The sequence below is a fragment of the Typopeltis vanoorti genome, chromosome 2, assembly GCF_054136105.1.
Source record: "Typopeltis vanoorti isolate ZY-2024b chromosome 2, IOZ_Tvanoo_1.0, whole genome shotgun sequence".
Taxonomy (NCBI): domain Eukaryota; kingdom Metazoa; phylum Arthropoda; class Arachnida; order Uropygi; family Thelyphonidae; genus Typopeltis; species Typopeltis vanoorti.
In genome coordinates, this window is record NC_143550.1 from 65,062,695 (window position 1) to 65,087,872 (window position 25,178).

A 25,178-nucleotide genomic window follows, 5' to 3' on the forward strand; every position below is an offset into this window, starting at 1 on the left:
AAGAAAAAAAAAAGCAAAACATAATATAGATTTAATTAGTTGATATTCTTAATTTATAAGTTCAATGAAAGATTTTGTAGAAAATGTATTGATATTTTTCAAATAGAGGGGAAATTCTGTGTCGAACAACTTTAAAAGGTTATTCCTTAATTTGATATGAAAAGCGGTCGACAAATTATGAAAAATTTTACTCGCCACAAAAAAAAAAAGAAAAAAAAAACCCGCACAGACCACTTCCTCATTTTTTAATAATTTGATATTTAATAAAATATTTAATAAAAAATCTTTCTTAATGAAAGATTTTTTATTAAATAGAAAATATTCTGAATTGCCGGTAGCTGTAGGCGGAAATCAGAAAATATTTTTTTGGGCGAGTAGCTGTAGACGGAAAATCTACTCGCCACGGGCGAGTGGGCGAGCATATTTGTCGAGCCCTGTTTATGTCTATGCCGGTGGGACTCCGGAGATACTTCTTGCTAGGTCCTAGCATTCTATTCCCGGAGACGTCCCCGATTTTCCAATAGGTCACTGAACATTGAAGGGTGTGGCATGCGGAACAGCAATAATGAGTGACTTATAGCATCCGTCCCCAAAAGGGCAAATAAAAGAATAAAAATAAAATAAAATGCAACGAGAACCCACAATCTGAAATACCCTCGATTTTTAAGTTTGAAATGGTTTTAGAATTGAGAAAATGAAAATCCACAAAGTGCAGCAAACTTCAATTCATAGGTGGCTTGCAAGCATCTCTTCAACCGAGAAAGAGAGAGAGAGAAACTTGACGCTTTGGCAACAACGATAGCCAGCCGAATGAATGAGGTCATTTGTGTCTCCACTGCTGGTCTCTCCTTGCTCTGCACTAAATAAAATAAGTGTTGAATGGTATGTTCTATCTCCCCTTTAAAATTGCTGCTGAATCCAAATAGATGGACGAGAATCCATGTATTTCATATCTAATAGATAGTGTTGGACTAGAGAGAGAGAGAGAGAGAGAGAGAGAGAGAGAGAGAGAGAGGGGAGAGAGTGAGAGAGAGAGAGAGGATATACAGTATATATATGTGTGTGTGTGTGTTAACAATAATACTATTATTTCGCTATGCTGTAGATTCGTTGCTGTTCATAGCACATCAACTTGCATAAAGTTAATGCCTAACAGTGAGCGAAACCATGTTAATGAATTCGGAAATATTAAAACAGTACGATACTAGACAGTGGAAATATGCAGTTCCGTTTATTTATTATCTTATTTTTATATATTTCTTGGACTTACAACCTTGCACTACCTGGATGGGATGGGCTAATGGATGAGATGATCAGGAATTTCTGTTCTCAACACAGATCAAGCATGTTACGTTTTTTCCCCCCAGAAGTTCATTCAGTCCTCCAGAAACCAGAGTGGTGGTTTTAAACCGGGGACAGTGAAATTCGTATATCATCTAAGATATTCACAAATATCCATATTTCTTATATAAAAAATATAATAAAAAAATCGGGCGAAATACTATTTTTTTCTTTCTCTCCTGTTACTTGGTTCAGACAGCATCGTCGGAAATATGTTTTGGATTTATTTTAATTATTAATAATATAAACCTTAAGATGTCTTAAAGTAAAGTCGTATAATTCCGAACATAAACTTCATTCTTTTTATTCCTAAGAAAATTTGGACAGTATCAGTTATTCTCCCATTTCAGACGCAGCCAACTTTTCTGAAAATAGGAGAACGCTCTATTTCCAGAAAATGGCTGATAATCCTAGCCATTACAGCCTTCTACGCTCTGCAGTAACCTGAAGAACAGCGACACCTACAGCTTAAGCTGTACGCTAAGATTTGTGTTTTATGTAATCGTAGGTACATTGGGAGGCAGATACATTTATCCCCCTTCCAAAAAAAATCTTAAGTGTATCAGCGTAGTAAAAGTACTGTCTTAGACGCTAGCAAATTACTTCTTCGTTTTTAAATGCATTTGTTTTAATTAATAAACGGAACTTCCGTAAAATGAGCGAGTCCAATTAAGCCCAAATGCAAATTTCTAATTTATTACGAATTTATTCCCGTTGCTTTCTACGAATAAGGTTAACGAGATCTGCACTTAAACTTACACCCCAGTAACGACATCCGCTGGAATAAAGAACGAGATGCTATAAGGAAAGGATTTCTCGGGGATAATAAACAACTGGGGAAAACAAACATGGAAAATATCCCGGAAATCCGGACTTCTGTCCAATCGCTGTCACCACATCATGATAAGATTCAACGGAATATCTGAACTGTAAATCATCATGGCGAGACAGTGCGACTGCTAAACGAAGCATTAGAGTTTAATTAAATATTTAGAAATAGAAGTAAAAGTAGATATTTAAAGTACAAAAAAAAAAAAAAAAAAACGATGCTACTTTGGGAAATGGCCAGGTTGGACTGTTTAGAATTACGGCTGAATTAATATCGTGAGGTCAGCAAACAAATGATCAAAAAAAACTTTTTCCAACAATAAAAATAATCCAGTAGAAATCGATTGTTCAAAATTTGCATTTATTGCGGAAAAAAAAAACCAACATTATTTGGTGAATCTTGTTTACCCTTCTACACGTGATAGAAATATATCGCTAGAAATTATTCGTACAACACAGACAAGTATTTCTGTTATTTCCTGTTGCATTCGCGTAACAAGACTGTGTGTGTGTGGACTTCTCTCTCTCCAACTGTAACATATTACACATGGATCGAGGCATTATGTTAATGAAATCATTCGAGTTGAATAGCGTGAGCTCTAACATGTCGTGTTATTTACTTTGGACACGTGTTTTAGTAGCTCACTACTAATCAGCCATTAGCAAAAGAATGGAAAGAATCCAAGCGAAAACAGCTGCTGAAGAATACTTTGTGTCACTTTGGCTTCACACCACAGGTGCGCCTTGATGGGAATTAAAGCGGCAATACAGAACAGCCCACAGCACGACGAGACGATGTTTTTCATGCATTCAAATGATTCTTAAATTATCGTGCCGCTGGTCGTGTGGAGAAGAGATGGACATCAAATGGCACTTGCACGACCAAAATCGCTGTTGTCAATAAGAAGTTGCAGAGATGTAAGCTTCAATTTCCATATTTTAGTAGTTGCATTGGGAGGCCATCCTTGTGTTATTTCGAGGGACTAGCCGAGTTTCTTAATGCTACCCGCTAATTAGATCCTACTTAATATTCCGAGCCTCGGGAGTGTGATGAAGAAGTAAAACCCCTCGAGTTACGTCTGAAATCTTACAAGAATAGTCGGGAGGGAATTTTACACTTAAAGTACCTTTGGCAAGTTTTGGGCACGATCTACGCTGTTTGGTATTTGCGGCCTGCTCGGGAATGGGCGTTCCTCGCTCCAATTACACATCGTTTAACCCTAGGGCTACACGGAAGGAGAGCAGGTGGAAAAGACGACTTCCCTCGCCCCCCTCCCCTTTTCCAACCTCAACCGTCGACTTTGTGTAGGGAAGCATGAAATGGCGAGAAGTGAAAAGAAACCTGTATTATAAGAGAGGGTTTGTGTGGTAGAAAATCGGATTGGACACCTCTGACAAGTTTCGTCGTACCTGATGGATTGCGAGGGATTCGGCAAAGCTTAAGAGAATTTTAAGCTCTTTACAGAAACTGTTCACATTTTAAGCTCTGGAGAGACGTGAAGTGGAAGTTAAGTTGTCTGCCAAATGCGCTAAGGAATTTTTCCGTTATTCTCTAAAGCAGAACAAATTACGAATGAAGTGGGTGGTTCGGGGGATAAGGAAATATATGCCTAGGGAGCTTCCCGATGATATTTCTTAGGAGAGAAAGCGGTAGTTCACAAATATATACGGAAATAGTTCAAACTGCATTTTGAATTCAACTTGAATATTGCACCTTCAGTAAACAAAGTGTAATTTTTGTCCCGGATGGCTTCTAGACGGATGATGCGGGTAGGGGGGGGGGGAATGACTTTACACGTTTACAAAGTGGTGTGTTTTTACATTAAGAAAGATTGCGCTTGAAGATGCGCAACTTTATTATTTTATGAAATTAAGAAAAAAAATGTGGACTTGAAAATACATTTGTGTTTTTATTCAATCCAACCACCCTCCAGTTATCTTTATTTCAAAAGAAGGGCTCATGTAGTATATTTTGTTATTATAAATAACGATAATGAATAGATTTTTGACAGGAACTAAAGAAATGCTATAAAGATCCGCCTTGAAGTCACAGGTGGGCGAACGTTTTTATATTATTATTATTAATGATGATGTTTGACGGTATTCACTCGTCCAGTTACCAACCAACATGCCGTGGGTTTGAATAACACTGACTGAAGTACAGATGTGAATGTCTTGACAAAATGCGTACACATATAGTTTTCATCGCTTAGAATGGGACCATCCATTAGCATGCGTATTTGAATATCTGAAGTAGTCATAATTAAATAAATATAAATATATTAGTTATTTACTACATCTAAATAATTTTATTATTTATTCATTGCTTGGTATTATATAAATATTATGTTTTAATTAACTGATTATTTTCTTTTTATTTTGCCTGGGCGCATGCGTAGTGAAATAACTGTTAACTGAGAACACAGAGCATGCTATCATTACTATTGTCACATCTGGAGTAAGACTGTCAGTCCACGTAGGCATCTACTTTATACACTGAAAAGGGAGAGAAAAAATGTAGTAGTATAACCTTGAGATATCCAAGAATTAATTAAGAAGACTGAGAACAAACATCTATACATCATCAAATGCAGCGAACATTCAGAACAGAAGTTGTGAAAGGAAAGAACAAAAAATAATCGTGATGAAGAAAAAGGGCAGAATAAGAATAGCTACACACAAAAAAAATTAAAGAAAAGAAAAAAAAAGTTCAGTGGGATGTGTTTAATATGACAACGAAATTTGGAGAGAACTGAACCGTAATCGACTGGACAAATTAGTTGGAACAAGTTCAGATGCTTTTGATGATTAACACCAATAAATAAAAGATGGAACTCAGTGTAAGAAGAATTAGCGGTCCACACAAACTCATCACTTTGAATTACTCGTTCAAAAAAGTGCGCATGCTCCATTTCGAATATGCTTACATTATTAAAAACATATCAGAGTTATTAAAGGGATAAAAATGAATGAATTTATCAACCACCTGTTGTAGTTGAATAACTTTCATTGTACATCAATGCTTGTTGTTATTTCGTTCATTGTAATATTCTTCTGGCGATGTCAGAACAACAAAAATGGCGTTTATTAGTAGTAAACGCATCAATACCAGCACGTTTAATTCTTAATCCCAATTCGCATTTTTTTGACGAGATTTCAGTAATTATTCGAATTAAAACAGCATTCCGTCGAATAAAGAGCATTTTGATGTAACTGAACACGGATGAAGGGACTGCTCTGTACGCCTGCTTCTCCGTATAAGTAATCCAATCTGAGGGATCCCGTTGAATAATCGGAATTTCTTTTTTCTTCCTTTAGGTTCCAATGGAATGATGAGAAGGAGCAGAGGGATGATTAAGAGAACGGGAAGATGATTTGTCGGAAACATCTAGAGCTCTTGGCGAAGTTCATCTACTGAACAGATTTGGAGGATTTGACCGAAGAGAATCTTAAGATGCTGTACTCCGAAGGCTAAGGAAAACACAAATATAATAAAATAAATATGAAAAGTAAAAAAATACTAAATAATAATAAAAAGAACACTTGGAAGATGAATTTTCAAACATTTAAAAATAAAATTAAAACATTGGCATAAATAAATAAAATGATTACATTTAAAATTCTGTATAAATTAAAATACATAATTTATTACATTAAAAACAAATAAATAAGAAAAGAATAATATAAAAAGTTAACATCGTGATTTCCAAAATAAGCATTAACTTAAGAAAAATATAAATAAAAAAAATAGATAAACATTTTTAAATATTTTTAAATCTCTTCAGATTTAAAAGGATTTAAAAATGTTTATCTATTTTTTTATTTATATTTTTCTTAAGTTAATGCTTATTTTTAAACTAGTAGAGTGCACAATAAGCATGTAATGAAATAATTAAATTGTTTGCATCTAAGTTAAATACCGTATAACTCTACCTACCTTCCACGGATCTGGTTCTGCAGATCGGGGGCAGCAAAAAAAAAAAATGAACTGCATATATTCCCAGAATTAACTTTGTAATTTATTATTTTTTTATTTTTAAAAATTGTTAACTAGTAAAAACAGCATATTTATACTTGCTGATTACGAGTGCAAATATGCTGATTTATAAATATGTAAAACAACTAAATTAAAAAATAATAATTTAATCTTCTTTTCGACAACAAGAAAAGAAATACTGATTACTCTGTGGAGAAGAATCCATTGTTGCCATGGCAAACTGAAAGCATGACGTCACATCTGTCTTAGCAACAAGTTAAACAGTTTTAATTATAATCAGATTTAACATCATGATTTCCAGAAGACTAGAAATAATCTTTCTAGTCTTCTGGAAATCACATATATATATTTTTTATTTTTTTTTCTTAAGTTAATGCTTATTTTTAAAGATATATAATTTCCTTCCCCCCCCCCATAAATTAACACGCTCAGTAGACAAGGTATCTAATTTCTCGCCTCCTTTCAAGCACTTCGTGTATGAAGACTTCACCACCTTTTAAGCAAATGAAATGTGTGATGTGGCCACAGAATATGTTAAGAATACATGCGGACCGCAGGCTGTGTGTAGTCGTGCATCTAGCGGTGATTTTTTTTTTTTTTTTTTTTTTCGTTGGCGTCCCCATTTATGCCGGATATCCTACTCAATTAGCATGAGTCTTGTGAGCTCTATTATTTCCAACATTTCTGGTGTCTGTTTGAGACGTGCGTTTCTGAGTACTCACTTTAAAATAAATAAATAACCTTTTACTAGCTATATCTAGTCTTGCCATTAAGTTTTAGCTTCTAACAGTGCTGGCCCTATGAATTTTGTCGCTCCGTGCAATAGCATATTTTGCCGCCCCTTTCCCCTAAAAAAACTCTTTTCATGGCGTGTTAAAAGCCACCGTGGAATTTTGTTCTGAAAATGTATATCTGCATCTATAATTAAAATCAATGGCTACAAAATCGACATTACTGGAAAAACAATGAGAAGTACTTGCCATGAGCTCAGAATGCTTGGTTTCGGTCTTTTCGCTTATTTTCTCTTGTACTACATTAACTGTTTCAGTTTTTCGATATTATATGCAAAGTCACGCTTTGTTTTTGAATATCGCGTTCTTTTTTTCCGATTGCGAAATTCTGCATCTGATAGTCGTTTTTTTTTTTTTTTTTTTTAATCAAAGGACCTCTTCAGTATGAATTAAAAAAATCTGTACTGAATTTTATCAGCCATATTGGAATGTTAAAATGATTTAAAAAGCCAAATCCTAATAACTGTATCAAAAAAGTATTATTAACAATCACTGCGCAACTGTATTATCAAAATACATAAATACAATTTGTATTTATGTGTTTTGATTCTATTTCTTTAATTGGTTTACTCTTAACCAATTATCTCATTATGATCGTTTGGTCTCATCGCATTGGTTAAATGAGATTTACCCTCAGTCAAGGTCAACTCACGGCCAACAATGGAATCGGAAATAAATGCAAAATAGGTGTTCTACTATAGTCACGTCGTCTGATATTAACACCGACAGTGCGATATTAAACGCAACATAATACCACACATTATTTTAAACGATGATTATGATTTAAAAACAAAAAATATGCAGTACAATGAAGTTTTATTATATAAAAATTTAACGACTTTTATTATATAAAATTTAACTGAAGTCTGATTCCAACAGAGAAGGAATAAATGACTTTTTTTATGATTTATTTTTCGCATACTTTAGGCTGATTTTGCCGCTCCCCAAAACTTGTTGTCCCGTGCAAATGCACGTGTTGCACCGTCGATAGAGTCGGCCATGGCTTCTAAAATCTTATATTATTCTGTGTCACCATATTACTTTTAAGAGTGCCATTTCTCTCATTTTAATTGGAATGACCTGCAAGATTTGTGGTGTGGACTGATTTTTCAGCCAGAGTTATAAAATATTCATATTTTATAACTAAATATGAATTATCTGGTCATGTACGGATGTAGAAGGTTTTCCTTCATGGATACTCGGGTGTTTCATCCTCAAAATAGGCAAACCAAGCAGAGAACACATGCTATTCACAAACATCACATACTGCGTCGAAAGGCTTAATTTCTTTGATCGTAATGTCTACCAACCTCCACAAACCTTTTTGTGCGCATGGAAGATTGCCCTCTTAACACCTCACCGAGTTTGATGAGAGATTTTTATATTCTGATTTTTTCCATTACCCACCTAACTGGTCTCACATCTTTCTTGCATGAATCTAGAAATATTACATTTTTAATGTGAGAGGCTATCCAACTTATAACACATTAATACCTTGGATGGACCGAAAGTTGACGGGGGGGGGAAATGTTAGCATTGTATCTGAGGATCTACAGACTGTACTCAAGGAAATACATAAGAGGAAAGAATATATTTTGTTCTGTGGATTTGGATTTGAACCATGAAGGTTTGTTGATGTTGAACACCAATAGTAAGGTGTTCGACATCTTACTGTAAGTTTAGAGGAGCATGGAAATGTGTTCAACATATTAACAAGTTTAGAAGGAGCATGGGAAATTATGATGCTGTTTGTAATGACCAGTGGTCATGAAGATATTTGTAGAAAACCAGTGAATGAGAAAAAGAACATCTGCGTAAAAGTCAGGAGCGAGTAGCCGAGAGATGAACCCTAAATCAACCTAATTGTTCTCGTCTATTTTTACCAAGCCAGTAATTTTAGGGAGGCTCTTAGAGACATCAGTCTAAATGTGAGATGCGTATTCAACGGTGTTAACAGATTGTGACTGGACCGAGTTCATCTGTCCAGAGTTAAGTTTTCTCTTTAGCTCAAGATATTCTTAACGGATACTGAGGAAGCGATATTTGCCACACTGTAAACTTGCAATGTCGTAATACATAATATAATATTTAATGCGAGAAAAATATTTCTAAACAAAATATTTCATTGATAATAAGTTGTGTTTGTATTAAGAGCTTGTAAAGAGTTAAAAACTCTTGTTCTGGCCAAAACTTTTGCGCTGTCTCTCATTGCTCTGTGAGAGAACAATCTAGCTCTCATCCCTTTCTTGACTGCATACATTCTCAACTTCTCAACATTCATTCTCAATATGTCCTCATAATCTACATTCGATAATCCTATCATCATATTTAACAGTTTCCTTTGCGTCCTATCCACTGGTTCTGCATCATCCTGGAAAACAGGAGACCAGATATGCGCATAGTAGTCCAGATGAGGTTGTATCAAGCCTCGTAATTAGGAAAAACGACTTTCTTATTCTTGCATATTAGCGATCGTTTCTTTCTAGCCTAATCTCGCCAATTCAGTACGCCATCGGATATCTCATTGTCTCCAAAATGACTAGAATTCCAACTTATGCAACTCATTCTACAAGTACTGCATGTCAGTGGCATTCCTGATTTCCATTGCTATCTTTGGATCATCAGCAGATCGCTGGATGTCACTTATTAAATCCTTCACAATGTCATTAACGCAAAGACTAAATAACAGTGGATCAAGGATTGATTCCTGGAGCACACCAGTGGTTACTCTAAATCTCGTTGACTTGCATCCCTCATGGGCCACTATCTGTCGCTTAGCTATTCTCTTATTAAAACTAGTAATTTATAATCTAATCGCATATCCTCCAATTTATGCAGCAGCTTTCGATGCTGAATCCTGTCAAATGCTGTACAAGCAATTTCCTTTGTCTTACTCAACCGTGACATTATTATAAGATGTGAGCAAGTTAGTCAAACATGATCTTCCTTAGTAAACCCATGCTATTCATTGCAAAGTAGATTCTCTCTCTCAACCCATTCAGAGATACTGATAGATCAATAGTTCGACATCAGCCTTTTTTTTTGCACCGCCTTTGTAAAATAGGATTATCATGCATTCTTTCCATTCATATGGAATCTTCCCTGTGTTGAGACTCAAATTATACAGCCATGTCAATGGAACAACCAGTTCAGCTGAATGCTATTTTAGCATCTATGTTGATATTCCATTAGCCCCTATAGGGCAAAACACTAGTACCTCATCCTCATAAACCTGAATTTCTTCCGAAAGTGTAGAGGTAGCGCTGACGTCAATGTTGCGTACACCAGGTTGATAGTTTTTAACGAAATAGGCTCATCAGTTGAACGATCTCTTCTGCATCTGCCACCAGCATACCATTCGCACCAACGAGAGTTATTCTTTCACATTCATTCTTTCGTTTACTTGGAACATAGCAATAGAATTCTTTTTGGGTAGTCTTTGACTTGCAGAGCCAGTTTCTTTTCATAGCCAGACTTAGTTTTCCGTACAATAGTTGTCAACCTTCTGGCCTGCGTATTATAATTTTCATAACTGACATCATCCTTATTCATGCAGTAATCCTCGATTTTTCTTTAGAATCTCCTGCTTAACAAGATTATACATCCATTTAACTCCGCCCTATTTATTCTTCGAACTCTAGGAACACATTCCGGTATTGCATCCGATATTATATATGTGCACTTAGTTTCCATTGATTTATTATTTTCCATTGGAACAAACTTCAATATGAAAAGGATTAAATTTGAACTCTAAAAATAAAAGAAAAGAAAATATTTTCTTCTAGTCGAAAGCCAGTTGATGCATTGCAGTCAAATTAATTAGACAAAAACGTTTAGGTAGATAAAATAAAATAAGAAATAGAAATAAAAAATAAAATAAAATAAAGAACTTTTAAAACAAAAACTTGGTGTTAAATAGAGTGAGATCAAAAACCACACAAGAACAGAATACCAATGTTGAATCCATAGAAACATATCAGAAGGGGTGACTTTTCCTCCGATGATAGACGCGTTCCTGTATAAAAAATAAATAAAAAAAAATTTGCTTTGTATCCCTTGAGGTAGGGTTATCATCTCTTCAAAAATAAACATGATCTGTTAGGAGATTTATCTGTATGGTTTTTTTTTTTTTTTTAATAATAAAGCTATTTAAAAATAAAAATAAATAAATAAATCCTTAGTCAGCTCAGCGTAGTAATGCATTATAGGTTTACATTTCATGGATGGGGGGTCGTATAAAAAATTAAAAATAAATAAAAAAACACATGTGTGTTTACATATGGAAGTGAGACATGGGCAATGACTGAAAACCAGAAAGATAAGTTACAAGTGGTAAAAAAACCTTGGGGAGAAGAATGCGCCAAGAAAGGGCAAACTACAGAAAATATATCTTCTCTAAACTTTAAAGTATTGTTGAAAGCAAACAAAACACCTGCCAAAAGATCACTTGGAATTGACCTTTTATTACAACTTATGCTAACAATCATTCTTATCAACTTTGAAGCTCTGCAATTGAAGTAAGGCAAATGTTCCAAAAATATTCCTTTATTTTATTTTGTTACTATTTTATTTTATTTATTCTTATTTTAGTTATTTGTGTATTTTTGCAGCAAGCATGATGTAGTGCAAAAATTCTAATATGAAAAAGCATTGTAGCGTATGATCGTCACTCAGTAGATCTCAAAGTGAGATTTTTATAAAATGGAAGCAGATATTTTTAATATATTTTAATTTTAATATATTTAAATTAAAAAAAAAATGAAGAAAAATATTACTTTGAGATACCCCAAGCGAGAAGTTTAGAATACAAATCATTTCGCTATAGTATACAACCAAAGAGGAAACTTTTCAAGTTACACGGTGCATAAAATGTAAAGAATAAAACAAGGGTACAAAAAATGGAATTTTAGGAAAATAACATCAGAAGAGGAACATTTAATGTCGACGTCACTGTTCAGTAACTTTTAATCCCTTCGGAAAAAAAAAAAAAGGAGAGATTTGAATACTTTGATTCAGTGTTTTAATTGCTAAAAACATATTAGCGCATTACAATGAAATTAGCAACTATTGTTGCAAGTATGGGCATCTGCATCTCTTTCATTGTTTGTAAAATGCATCGATTTTTTCTGACAACGTCACAACAAGCACAATGTTCAGCTAAAGTTGCTTCAAGTAATACCAACTAGACAAATGTTTAAAAATTAATACGTTTCATTCAGGATAATAATTTTCGCACATTTATGATAGAAATAATACAATCAAATAAAGATTTTATTGTACTAGACTAAGGTGAGGATTCTAGTTATCGTGTTGGTGTCACGTAAGTAGTTTAGACAGGAAGAGTGATGAGCGATGAATGCGTTCGATTTTAATTGAGCAGCATACTGCGGTAACGATGTCAGGAGGATTGGAGAACTACATCATTATCCCTACACTCTAGGTGAAACCTGGAGCATCACACACACACACACACACACACACACACACACACACACACACACACACACACACACACACACACACACACACACACACACACACACACACACACACACACACACATCAAGCGGGTGAGAATAGCAGTGGAGTGGACGCCAAAGAAAAAGCCGTTCTTGGGGCGAAATATTAAGACAGACCAACAGAATCTCGAGGATGTGGATGGGGACACGAGTGTCGAAGATATTTGCTCGTTAGGAGGGCGAGGAAACGATGCACTGACTGTTAAGTACTTGTGTCTCTCCGTATGGGCAATCCCATCCAAGGGATCCGGTTGAATATCCCCCCCTTTTTTTTTTCGTTCCTTTAGGAATTCCGAGGAAGTGGAAAGGAGAAGATGGTTCCCGAATTGTCTTTGACATCTGGCCAGCGGTATTGGAGAAGTTCATCTACTCCCAGATTTCGAGAATTTCGCCGAAAAGAATCGTAAGATGCTGTAATTATGTTCAGCCAAATAGACGCCTCCATGATATATTCAGAAGAACGGCGAGCACCCCCTTGGCTGGAAAAACTTTAGTCTAAATCCCTTCAAAAGAAGGGAAGGACATTTCGGAGGCGTTTTCAACCAAGGCTAAGTTAACCAGTTTCAGACGGTGGAATCAGGGTTTCATCTTCCAAAAACTCGGGTTTTTTCATCCCGCAGAAACCGACAAATTGGCATCAGCACACACACACACACACACACACATAGCATACTGTCTCATTGGTTTCTTATTTTGTTCAAAACTGTGAAACTCATTCAAAAATAAAAATGAAGAAGAATGCTGTAAAATTTTACCAAAAGAGTTGAGGTTCGCTTCTTCTTTCCCAGATTCCATCAGGAACATCGGGAGTCTGCAAATGCTTTCCATTGGTCCCTTATCCTTGCTATTGGTGTTAGTTCAGCAAAACTCTTCTTGTCACATTCTATTAAAGTCGATCTCCTCCATGTATATTTAGGACGGCCACGCTTTCTCTTTCCTTGTGGATTCCATTCTAGGACTGCTTGACAGATTTCTTCGTGTCTTTCCTAAGTGTATAGTGTAGATCACCCAAAGTTGTATTTATTTTCCATGATATTCGTTTGGCATGTTTCACTGCTGTCTGTTCTATAACTTGATCAAGCACCAGTATAAATAATAAGGGAGATAGCAGACATCCTTGTCGCACTCCAGATACAGTTTGAAAGGGTATGGATGATTCTTCTTTCTCCGGTATTATGCATCTCCCTTATAACTGTGAAACCCAATCAAAGATGAGGCAGAAGAAGGAGTTTGTTGCAAGGTTCAACCAAAAGATTTCAGGACCACTGCAATGGATGATTCTTCTGCATGCATCTGAAATAAAGAAAGAGAAGAGTACACAGTCATTATATCTGATTATTGTAAGATTTTATAAGGTGTATGAATAGTAATTTATATATTATGCATATTAGCACTTTATTGTATAGAAACGATGTTTTGATAATAAAACAGATCTTTGCCATCATCGATGAGTTTTTATTAATTTAAAGTAATACATTTCGCTAATTATTTAAGCTTTTTTTTGTATATTTCCTAAACAAATATTTATTATTATTATTATTTTTTTAAATACGAAATAAAATTTAAATTTAAAATATGATTATGAAAGAAATATGCGTTTGTTTAAAACATGAAAAAAAATCGCATTTCTTAACTGAAGAGGATTTTTATGTATTTTATTTTATTTTTATTTACTTATTTTTGTAAGTTAATACTTACTTCTAAACTAGATGACGTACAAGAAACACAGAATGAAATCACAAAAGTTGGCTTTTGAATTTTTTCAAAATTTTTTCAATATCAACGTTTTCTGCGAAAACGTTGATATTGAAGTGCGCATATTTCACAGATTTGTACAAAGTATGTGTGTGTGTGTGTGTGTGCTCTTAAAAATAGCGTCAAAATGAACTCAACAATTGTTTTCATACTCACAAAAGGAATTTTCATTATGAAAGTGTTGGAAGTTTATTGGGAAAAAAAAACAAACTTATATTTTGATAAATACAAATCAATCCATATATCATTTACAAGTTATCAGAATATAATAAAACTCTTTATTTCAGCACCAGTTGTCTGTTTTACGAATGCCACGTGAAAACATTTCATTTTGAAAATGATATTAAAAATCTAGACAAATTGACGCAGTTTTTTGTGAAAATTTGAATTATTAATCGTAATTCGAGTCTCTTTGTATTGTATATTGTTTTATGCTGATATTCCTTCCGTAAGTTCATCCATGTGGATGAACTCAAAGAAAAATCTTTTTTATAAAGATTTCACCACCTTAAGCACATGAAAAGTGTGATGCGGCCACAGATTATGTCAAGAATACGTGCTGACCGTAGGCTGTATGTAGTCGTGCATCTAACGGTAATTTTTTCTCTCTCTCTTTCTCGTTGGCTTCCCTATTTATACCGGATATCCTACTCGTAAGCACGAGCTTTGTGAGGTCTGTTATTCCCGACGTTGTCTGTTTTACTAATCAAACTCTTATTAACTATATTTAGTCTTATAGAGTTTTACTTTCTAATTTATATCTCTATTACTATTATATCTCTGCAAAATTCTCGATTCTAATCTATCTCCCGGAGAAGTTTTCCTTAGTGAGGAAAACCACCAAGTGAGGTAACCCACCAAGAAATTGAAGCAGTTATTTCTGGTAATTCAAAACTTTCTCGCGATGGTATTTTAAGTCATTGTGTTTCCATAAAGTACTCCTCGCCGAAACTTGAGCCCTTTCTAAAGGCTTTATAACTAAAGATGGATCATCTGGTCTTCTAAGGAAATGTTCCTTCAGGGAAATTCGGTTTCTGATCCCACAAAACAATCCAACCAACGGGATAACACACATGCACGCAATAATAGACATAATACGCTGTCCAAGAGTTTTAATTGCTTCGGTCGCAATATCTACCAAGTTATAAACTTCTTTTTCTTTTACTTTCTGTATGCAGCATAAACTGAAAGTTTTGTGAAAGATTAAGAGTAAGAGATGGGTCATTAATCAATCTAACTTTTCTCGTCTGTTCCGTCGATGATTTTAATAGATTCATACGGACGCCATTCTCAATGTGAGAACGGTATTCAATGTTCTACAGATTCGTGGCTGTGTCCATTTAATTTATTCAGAGTTAGAATATCTTGAATGAAAGAGAAAATATAAACTTCTTGGATGCCGAGGAGATGATATTCGTAATATAAATCTGCAATATTAATTCGTAATCTAATATTTAATTATAGCAAAGTTATCTTTAATTCCACTTACAGTTTTCACTGATAACAAGTTGTTTTTACATAAAGACATTGTAAAGAGCTAAAATCATGCTCTCATGCAGTGCTTCCCAAACTGGGGACCGTTAGTTTTGTTGAGGGGGGGCCATGAAATAACGAAAACAAATTTCAAATGTTTTAAGACTAAGTAGATATTTTTTCAAGATGCTAAAATGCTTTCGTAATGTAATGTTTAATATTTGCATTTGATGTTTGCAATATTCGCTGTGTATGTTTTGTATTGAATATAAATACAATAAATATTACAATTTTTTTTTTTTATGGGGGCCGTGAAATATTTTAATTTTTCCAAAGGGGCCTTTACATCCATACGTTTGGGAAGCACTAATGGACATAAATTACAAATATACTGTGCCATACAATAACACTGCTCCCATTTGAAAAACAGCGGTTAGGATAATCCTAGTTCACTAAGTCCTCCTCCTTCCCCTGTCACATCAACATGCAGGTACTGCTACTGTTTGCTATTTCTACGGATATCTCCAGGATATTATTGTTTCCCCTCATGACCATTCACTTCTAAATATTAGATGTTAGAACTGCTTTTGTTTATTCCTGTTTTCTCATACACATAATCGCACAATTAAAATTACTAAAGAAAAACATAAGACCATACCAGGATACTCTGAAAACCAAAACATTTGTGTTTTTTTAGAATTGAAAATCAGCCAATCAAATTAATATGACAAAATTAATTTAGGCAGATTTTCATATAGAATAAAATAAGAATAAAATACCCAAATAATAATAATAATAATAAAGAAATACTGAAAAAGTGTGCCAAATGGAGAGGAATCGGCACATCATACAAGAAGAGAATACCAATGCCGAATCCAGAGAAGCATACTAGAGGAGCCTTTCCCTTCCGATGATGGACGCGTTTCTATATAAAAAATAAATAAAAATTCTTTGTCTCGCCATCCCTTGGGGGTAGGGTTATCATTTCTTCAATGAAGAGCATCTTGATTTAACCTTGATAGAAAGAACACGTGCGCGTTAAACAAGGCAGGATAATTAATGTTACAATCAATCAAGAGGATAGCTTGATTTAATAACAAGTTGTAACAATCGCTACTCAGCTGGTGATGATTGAAAAATTTTAATGCTTAGAATAGTTAAGTAAGGCTGCTTGGAAGGAAAAAAAAAGTGATTTAATTTGGAATACAGGTGCAAAAACTCAAACGTGTTGTTAGCCTCATCAACCTCTGACTGTAGCAATAGTCACACTGATGATTTTGCTTCAGGACTTAAATGTAAATGAGAACGCACTTTTCTTATTATTAATCCACACCCTCAATGATGATCAAAGCTTTGTCATTCTCTATACTTTCCGACGGAAAAAGAATAAAGAATGATTGAAGCCATTTGGTAAAACCGTCTTCCTCTACTGCCAACGCATTATACCTTTTTTTTTCTGAAAAATTCAGGTTTATACTCTAATTTTTTATGTAGTATACGTATAATAAACTGTAATCAATGTAATAAACTATAATCAATGTAATAAACTGTAATCAATGTAATAAACTGTAATCAATTTTTGAAATAATATCGTCATCTATTAATGTCGTTAATTCTATTGGATATAATTAACCTTATACGATTTCTAAATTCGTGTATCTGGAATTTCGATTTCACTTGAGTTGGTTCTTGACAATGTCACCCTTGTAGCATTCATCACTAGCATTAACTGTTGGAATAACTGGAGCTTACGTTCTTCAACACTGAATAACGAGGTACTTCAAACCATCCAAAGACCAGATATTTAAGATTGAACTTTGTTCATTCAACTGGGTGATTAATCTTTATTATTTTAAATGTACGAAAAATATATTTGAGGAAGAATTCTTCAAGGTTGTAACAAATTTTCATTTGGCAATGTCTGATGAATTATTTTTCGTTCGTGTCTAACGACTACTGCAGTAAAAGTGAACATGAGCCGAGCATAAATAAATCTTAGGGTTGCTCCTTAAAAACAGTCTGCAATGATTTACAAATGCCATATTTATTACGTATTACGTGGTGAACTTTTTACAAGAAGTTACGTTTTGTTGCGACATACTTGCAAGAATTTACTGCTGAGTGGTTTTGGTTTAAGTAAATCAAGTCTTTTGGCTATAATGAACATGGAGTAAAATAAATTATAAAACATCATTAATTTACTGTAGGATTGTTTAAAGACACAAGCTGATTATTCTCACTCTGTTTTTGAATGAAAACAATCAATTTTATTCGTATGGACTTTCGATTTATAGTTGCCATTTTAAAACACCAAAAATCGCCAAATACTGAGCTATTATCATCCATCCTTATTTTAAGAGCATTTTCAACTGACTTCACTAGTTTTACTTTTTTTTTTTTAATGTTTGTTACCCCAACTTCTAAAATCCTATCTGAGCCGTAAATGATCTCACTCGAAGCTGGAACCTTCGTTTCATTTTCAAAAGCCTGCTCTGTAAAGTGTACATTTTTCCATCCGGCAGGTTGTGTAAATACACCTGCTCTGAAGGTCATACGAAACTGACAAATCATAACTTAGATCAAACAGCAACGGATGTCCTTGTTCATTTTCAGGGGTGGCAAATCTGATTGTTCTTAATTGGCGTCTTAGCACGAAGGTTGTCGGTTAAAACAAGCATTAAGCGCACACTTAACTACGGCTTACTTTTTTTTTTCTCTTAATTGTTCTATACAGTGTGTGTTGGTGAGGTGTTGTGTGTGTGTGTGTGTGTGTGTGTGTGGAGGAGGGGGGAATAAAATGTATTTACTTCCGAGAATTACTGTGACGTACATGGGCACCTTTAGCAAACTTTATGTAACGGTTGCTGTAGTCACTAATTCCAGGTATTTAATCTGTAAAAGATATGAAACGGGTGCCAAGTAAGAGCCGGATTGACTCAAATATAACAGCCTAGATGCTTAATTGAAATGGCTGAAATTTCAATTGGGTTCTTAGCGACCCCCTCTCTCTCTCTCTCTCTCTCTCTCTCTCTCTCTCTCTGTGTCTTTTCCTCTTTCTGTGTGGTCATTGTAAATGATCTTATCTCGTTTTTTTTCTTATGTTTATCAATCTCTGGAAGTTCTTCCTTGTTTTCTGTCATCTTCAAATCTCTTATTTACTTAACTCTCCTCCATATATTTTACTTTTTTTTTTCTAATTCTAAGTAGATGTTGTCTTTTTCTTTACTGATCATCGTCGAGCATCACCCCTTCTCAAAACATTGGGAACTGTTTTTAATATTCTAAAATTAGTTTTTTTGGAGCTTCAGATTCGGATTCTACTTCCCCCTCCCCCGCTTATAAAGGTTTGTTTTGCAACAACAAGACATCTGCTGTATGACATTTCAATTTATACAAAGTGGACTTTAGCATAACGAGTTGTCCTTAGGTATTTATCTTTATGTATTTGGACAAAGTCCAAATGCAGCGCGAATAGCTGCAATTAGAATTGAATAAATTGAATAGTGACTGCTACCAGATGCGTTTTTATTATTTTTAAGTAATAGATTTTGTAAGGCTGAATATAATGTTTTAATGTATACTATTATTATAGTCCAGGTGTGGACAAAGTAATGGAAAATGAGATCAGCAAAACACTTCTTTCAAAGTTTAGAAGACAAAACATAACTACAGCTCGCGGAGTAACAATAAAAGAATAAAAATCCGCAATTTTAGCTCCACATTTGTTCAATACTTTATATTTTGGACTCAGAATAAATTATTCTACATCTAAATAATAATTTCTGTAACTTTTGTTTTCTCTAAATGAAGGAGGCAAAGCGCATTTATCCCTTAAATAAAATAAATCTTCTAAATAGTTTTATTCTCCAAAGCGAGTACCCGGAGATTACTTTTAGCCCTGACCAACTTTTTCGACATGCATCGTAGACGGTCTGCATAATTCAGACTTCATTGACAGCTGAACTCAAAGCTATCAGTGAATCAGAACTTCCAAGGGATGAAGTATGAAAAACATGTGTCACCATCTCTTAGTCCTAAATCCTAAGAGATATAATATGTCTATTAGAAATATTACAGACCTTTACTCTGTAATAAGTTTCTAGTCAATTTTTTTTTAGCTGCGGGATTTATTCCAAATTGGTTTTTGAAAATCGGTACGCAGTCAGTCTTCACCTTTCGTCGCTGGTAGTTGAGTTCAGGACTACCAATGATTGGTTGCTCTCAACAGCAGACGGATCTGTAATATGTATTACAGATTCCAAAATGAAAAGTAATGAAGAGACATGTATTTCTATGGTTTTTATATTAATTTCCACTTTTTTTTTTCAGTTGAATTTCCTAAAAGAAGAAAATGGTTGAAATTCACAATTCCTGTTTAATAAAATTATAAAATATAAAATATGTAAGATCAGCTTCATTTAAAGCCCCTTGCTATGCATGATCAAGCTCTCGTTTCTATTATATATAGATTCATAAATGTCATCACTAAGTTCAATATTCTTGCACCATAAGTTCTATCCATAAGATGTTGCTTAAGATAGTTATCCCTCAGTAACTAGGAATACTCTTTCTCTCGTCTTGCATGCTTTCCATTCCTCCCGTCCATATTCCTATATTTCCATCTCCAGTTTTTCTAATACAGTTCACAGTCCTCTTCAGAGAAGCTTGCCTGTAGCAACATCCAACTGTGCAATGTGTTCTGTTCATCTTCACCTCATAACAAACACCATCTGATACGTTATTCATTATTACTCTCACTACCCCATTCGGAATATCTATTTTGGTTGGATTTCATCTCTCTGCAATCATTAGTAATACTCTCCACCCACACACACACACGCCGTTTCTGTTCTGTCTATTGTCTCCGAATAGACTGTGCTCATATTTTATTCCTTCAAGGAATTCTCTTCGGTGAGCCAGGTCTCGCTAAGTGTGAATGGTTTTTGGTCCATTTCATTTTAATACAAGTTCATAAACATTCATCGACTTTATTCCTGATGCTTCTGACATAACGAACTGTATGATAACTGTCTCCACTGACCCGGCTAATGTGGATCAACTAACTCTTAGAACTTGAATTAGAGAAATTAAATTATCTAATTTAAACTAAAATTTTCTTGGGAAAAACATACATTTGTCTAACTTTCTCAAAATTTGTCTAACCTGAAAGATCCTTTTAACAAATTATTTTCTGAATTAATTTTTGAAGTTTATCTAATCTGATGATGATGATGAAATCAAAAGAAACCAAAGATTTCATTTGCAGCTGCTTTGACGTAATTACTTTAAGAGTATTCCTTTTACAGCCACACACACACACACACACACACACACACACACACACACACACACACACACACACACACACACACACACACACACACACACACACACACACACACACAACCGAAATCCAACTCCCTCCCTGAAAAAAACCGTTACAGTTTTTTTAGGGGGGGGGAGGCCTTCCTTAAAGATAGTAAGAATTCTTCTTATCTCCACGAAGTGGCAACAACTGCAAGAAAGAGTAATCAGAATTTTTCATTTGAAGTAATTAAAGGAACGGAGATCTTATATAAAGACGTGACATAATACTGCAGACATGCACAAGGAAGGAAATAAGAAAGTGGCCTCGTGGATGGTACGTGCCTAGAAGAAATCCTTTGTCTGGATGCAGGTGTCATTAAATCGCTAAATAACAGCAATTAGCCTCACTGTCACGTGAATAACTTAGTGCAGTCAGTAAACATACCGTGACTTGGTATGAAGTTCAAGATGACAAAGGACACTATTAGTTCCAACTCTTCCTTAACTCTGAAGCAGGTGGACCTTGTTTGATGCCCAAAGCTGCTGTTTTCAAGGCTACCTCGTATAACAAAGTAATTCTAACGAACCTCTTTTATCCAATGCCAAATTCACTTAATGTGTTGAAGATTTCGCCATAATGATTAATTGCAACTGTTCCCAAAATAATGAATTTTTTTCCCCATTAAAACAAGTCCAAGGCAATTCTCCACTGTCCCCTTCTCCCCGTCTTTCCCCCACCCCAAAAAATCCCAATCTCACCCTCTATATAAATGTTTGGATGTCCGTCATCTTCTCGACACATCCGCTTTCAAAAAGACGGATAGTCTGCTTTCTTTGAAAGAAGCAGCTCCCCACTCCCTAAACAACTACTGATGACAAAATACAAATCTTTATTGAATATTTACAGGCAGATAGATGTTATTATTAATACTCGAAGGTGTTCCTATTGAGTGTAAATCGGATGATAAGATCTTGATTGCTATTCACTCACACATAATCTTTTAGACTTGTCCATTAAGACATAAAAAGTGTCCTTGGAATAAATATTTGCTTTATTTCCTGTTAACGCTTAGCTTGGTCCGAGAAATGGTCGAATGAACTTAGAGAAAGAAAAAAAAAAAAAAACAGTTACGAAACCATTGAAACAAACATATTACTTTGTCTAAACAATATAAGATTATTGGATTTTTTTTTTTAACTTAAATGAGCTGACCCTGAACAAATTTGATTCACCATTGATATCTTTCACAATAAAGTGAAAATGTCCTATATTCTTACCATGGACAGTGCCAGTACAATATAATGCTTCTCTTTTTTTAGATAGGTGACGTGTGTAGAGTCATAACTGAAGTATACGCAGTTATTTAAATGTATTAAATTGTTAAGTTGGGGTGCTTAAGGGTCAAAGCTGTATAACTGAGAGGAGACCTCCACATAGCCTTTAAAGGAATGTGGAGAACCGACCAGGGCTTTTGACCTAATGTCCAATCCTCACCTTCTCGTGGTGCACCCTGTTGGGTATCTACTTTGATACTGAACGAACGAGGATGGGCTGGCAATTTGGGATTTAGCCGACCAAATTGTATTCTTATTGGTTAAACCAAAATAAAAAATGATGGTACAACATGACAAAATTTCATGCCGGCTGGGGTGTCGCCCGGTTAAACAAGGCCCCCGTTGTTTTCGCCAGGGAACCAGGGCGAACAGCGAAAAGTCAGCTACTGGAACAAATCTGAAAACAAACCCCAACTCAACATCACCAGAGTTAAAGATCGGTACTATCAACGTAAGAAGCCTGAATGGCAAAGAAATGGAGCTAGCTGAGGAATTAGATAAGTACCAGATCGACATAATAGGGGTGACTGAAACAAAAAAGACCAAAACTGGTGAGATCTTTCTGAGCAATAAGTACAAAATGTTATATTCAGGCAATAACAATCAAGGAAAAGAAGGAGTAGCCATAGTATTCAACACAAAATACGAGGCTAATCTTCTTGAATGGCAGTCAGTCTCAAGTAGAGTAATGTGGGCAAATATGAGAATGGGGAACTGGACAATGAGACTTATTTGTGCCTATGGTCCCAGAGAAGGTTCTACTAAGGTAGAAGTGGAGGAATTTTTTGAGGCTTTAGAAAAAGCAACTGACACAATGAAAAAGGAAAAGTTGGTCCTTGTTGGGGATCTAAATAGTAGAGTAGGAAATGATTGTGAGACATATAAAAAAATTTTGGGAAAATTTGGAGAAAAGAGCAAAGCTAATAATAATGGCAAATATCTGTTGGATTTCTGCTCAGGACATGGACTGGTTATTACTAACACCATGTTCCAACATAAAAATGTGCACAAATTCACATGGAGAGAAGAGGCTAGGAATAAGAAAAGTCTCATTGACTATGTTATTGTTGATAGTGATGTTTTCTCCCTGGTGCAGGACACCAGAGTGTACAGAGGATTTGAAATTGGAAGTGATCACTGTTTAGTCTTGAGCAGGATAAAATTGAATTTCATATTGAAAAGAATAACATGTAAGAAAGTTTTAAAGCGAATAAAAGTTGAGCAGCTCTCAGATGTGAACTGTAGACTAAAATACAGAAATATTATTGAAAAGAAAATGAAAGAGTTTGAGAACAGGAATCAAACCTTGGAGACTCAGAGGCAAACTCTGAAGGAAACATTGATTGATTCTGCCAGAGAGGCATGTGGTGAGGTTGTGTGCAAGGATAAAAAAAATCAGAACTCCCTGGTGGACACAGGAAGTTAAAGAGGCAGTGAAGGAAAAGAAGAAAGCATATCAAAAGTTCCTGGCAAATAAGTCAGCTTTTACTCTTACAGAATACAGAGACAAATGTAAGAAAGCTAAACAGTGTGTAAAACTAGCTAAACAAAAGTCATGGGAGGACTTTGGCAAGAATATAGAAAATAAATATCAAGAAGGTGGCAAAATATTCTGGAGGTTGTTGAAGAAGCTTAGGAATGGAGGAAAGAATGCTGTAAAAGGAATTAGAGATGATAAAGGTGAAATGAAAACAGGAAAAAAAGATATCCTTGAAGTATGGAGTAATTACTTTGAAAAACTGCTAAATGAAACAAGCAGTGATGACAGCACAGTGATAAAAAACACTGACCAGGCATGCAGTCAGGAATACATATCCATACTTGAAGTAGAAAAAGCCATCAAAGGCTTGAAATGTGGAAAGGCAGCAGGAGTAGATGATATTCGACCAGAAATGCTGAAGTATGGTGGTATAAGAGTCTTACAGTGGCTGCACTGCATAGTTCAGAAAGCCTGGACAGAGGGACGAATTCCCAATGATTGGAGTAGAGCTCTCATAGTACCCATATATAAAAAGGGAAATAAAACTGAATGTGAGAATTACAGAGGTATTTCCCTACTGAGTGTTCTGGCAAGATCTATGCAAGTATACTTGAGAAACGGTTGAGAAGAATTGTGGAAGAAAAGCTTGGTGAAGAACAAGCTGGATTCAGGCCAAATAGAGGCCGTCAGGATCAGATCTTCACTTTACGACAAATAGTCGAGAAAGCATGGGAATATAACAATGATCTGTATTTAAGTTTTGTCGATTTGGAAAAGGCATATGACAAGGTGCCAAGAGAGAAGCTATTCAATACGCTGCAGTTATATGGTGTCAATGGGGCATTATATCAAGCAATACTTAGTCTTTATTTGAATTGTGAGTCAGCAGTTAGAATTGAAGGAAGTACAGGAAGATGGTTTAATGTTAAATCTGGTGTGAGACAAGGATGTACATTATCCCCTCTGTTATTCATTATCTATATGGATCACATTATGAAGGAATGTGGTATTAAACCTGATATCAAAATTGGAGATGTTAATGTCAGCTCTTTGCTTTATGCGGATGATGTTATACTTCTAAATAAATCCGCTACAAGTCTGCAAGATTCTCTGACTAAATTGAATAGCTGTTGTAATAGATATGGTATGAAGGTCAGCAATAAAAAGACAAAGACAATGAAAATAGGCAGAATCATTGAAAATGTCAATTGTGTTGTGAATGATGAACCTGTGGAACAAGTAAAACATTTCAGCTACTTAGGCACAATTTTTACTGAAGATGGTAAACTAAATATAGAAATAGACAACAGAATCAGCAAAGCTGGTATCGTGGGAAGTCAATTGAATAAATT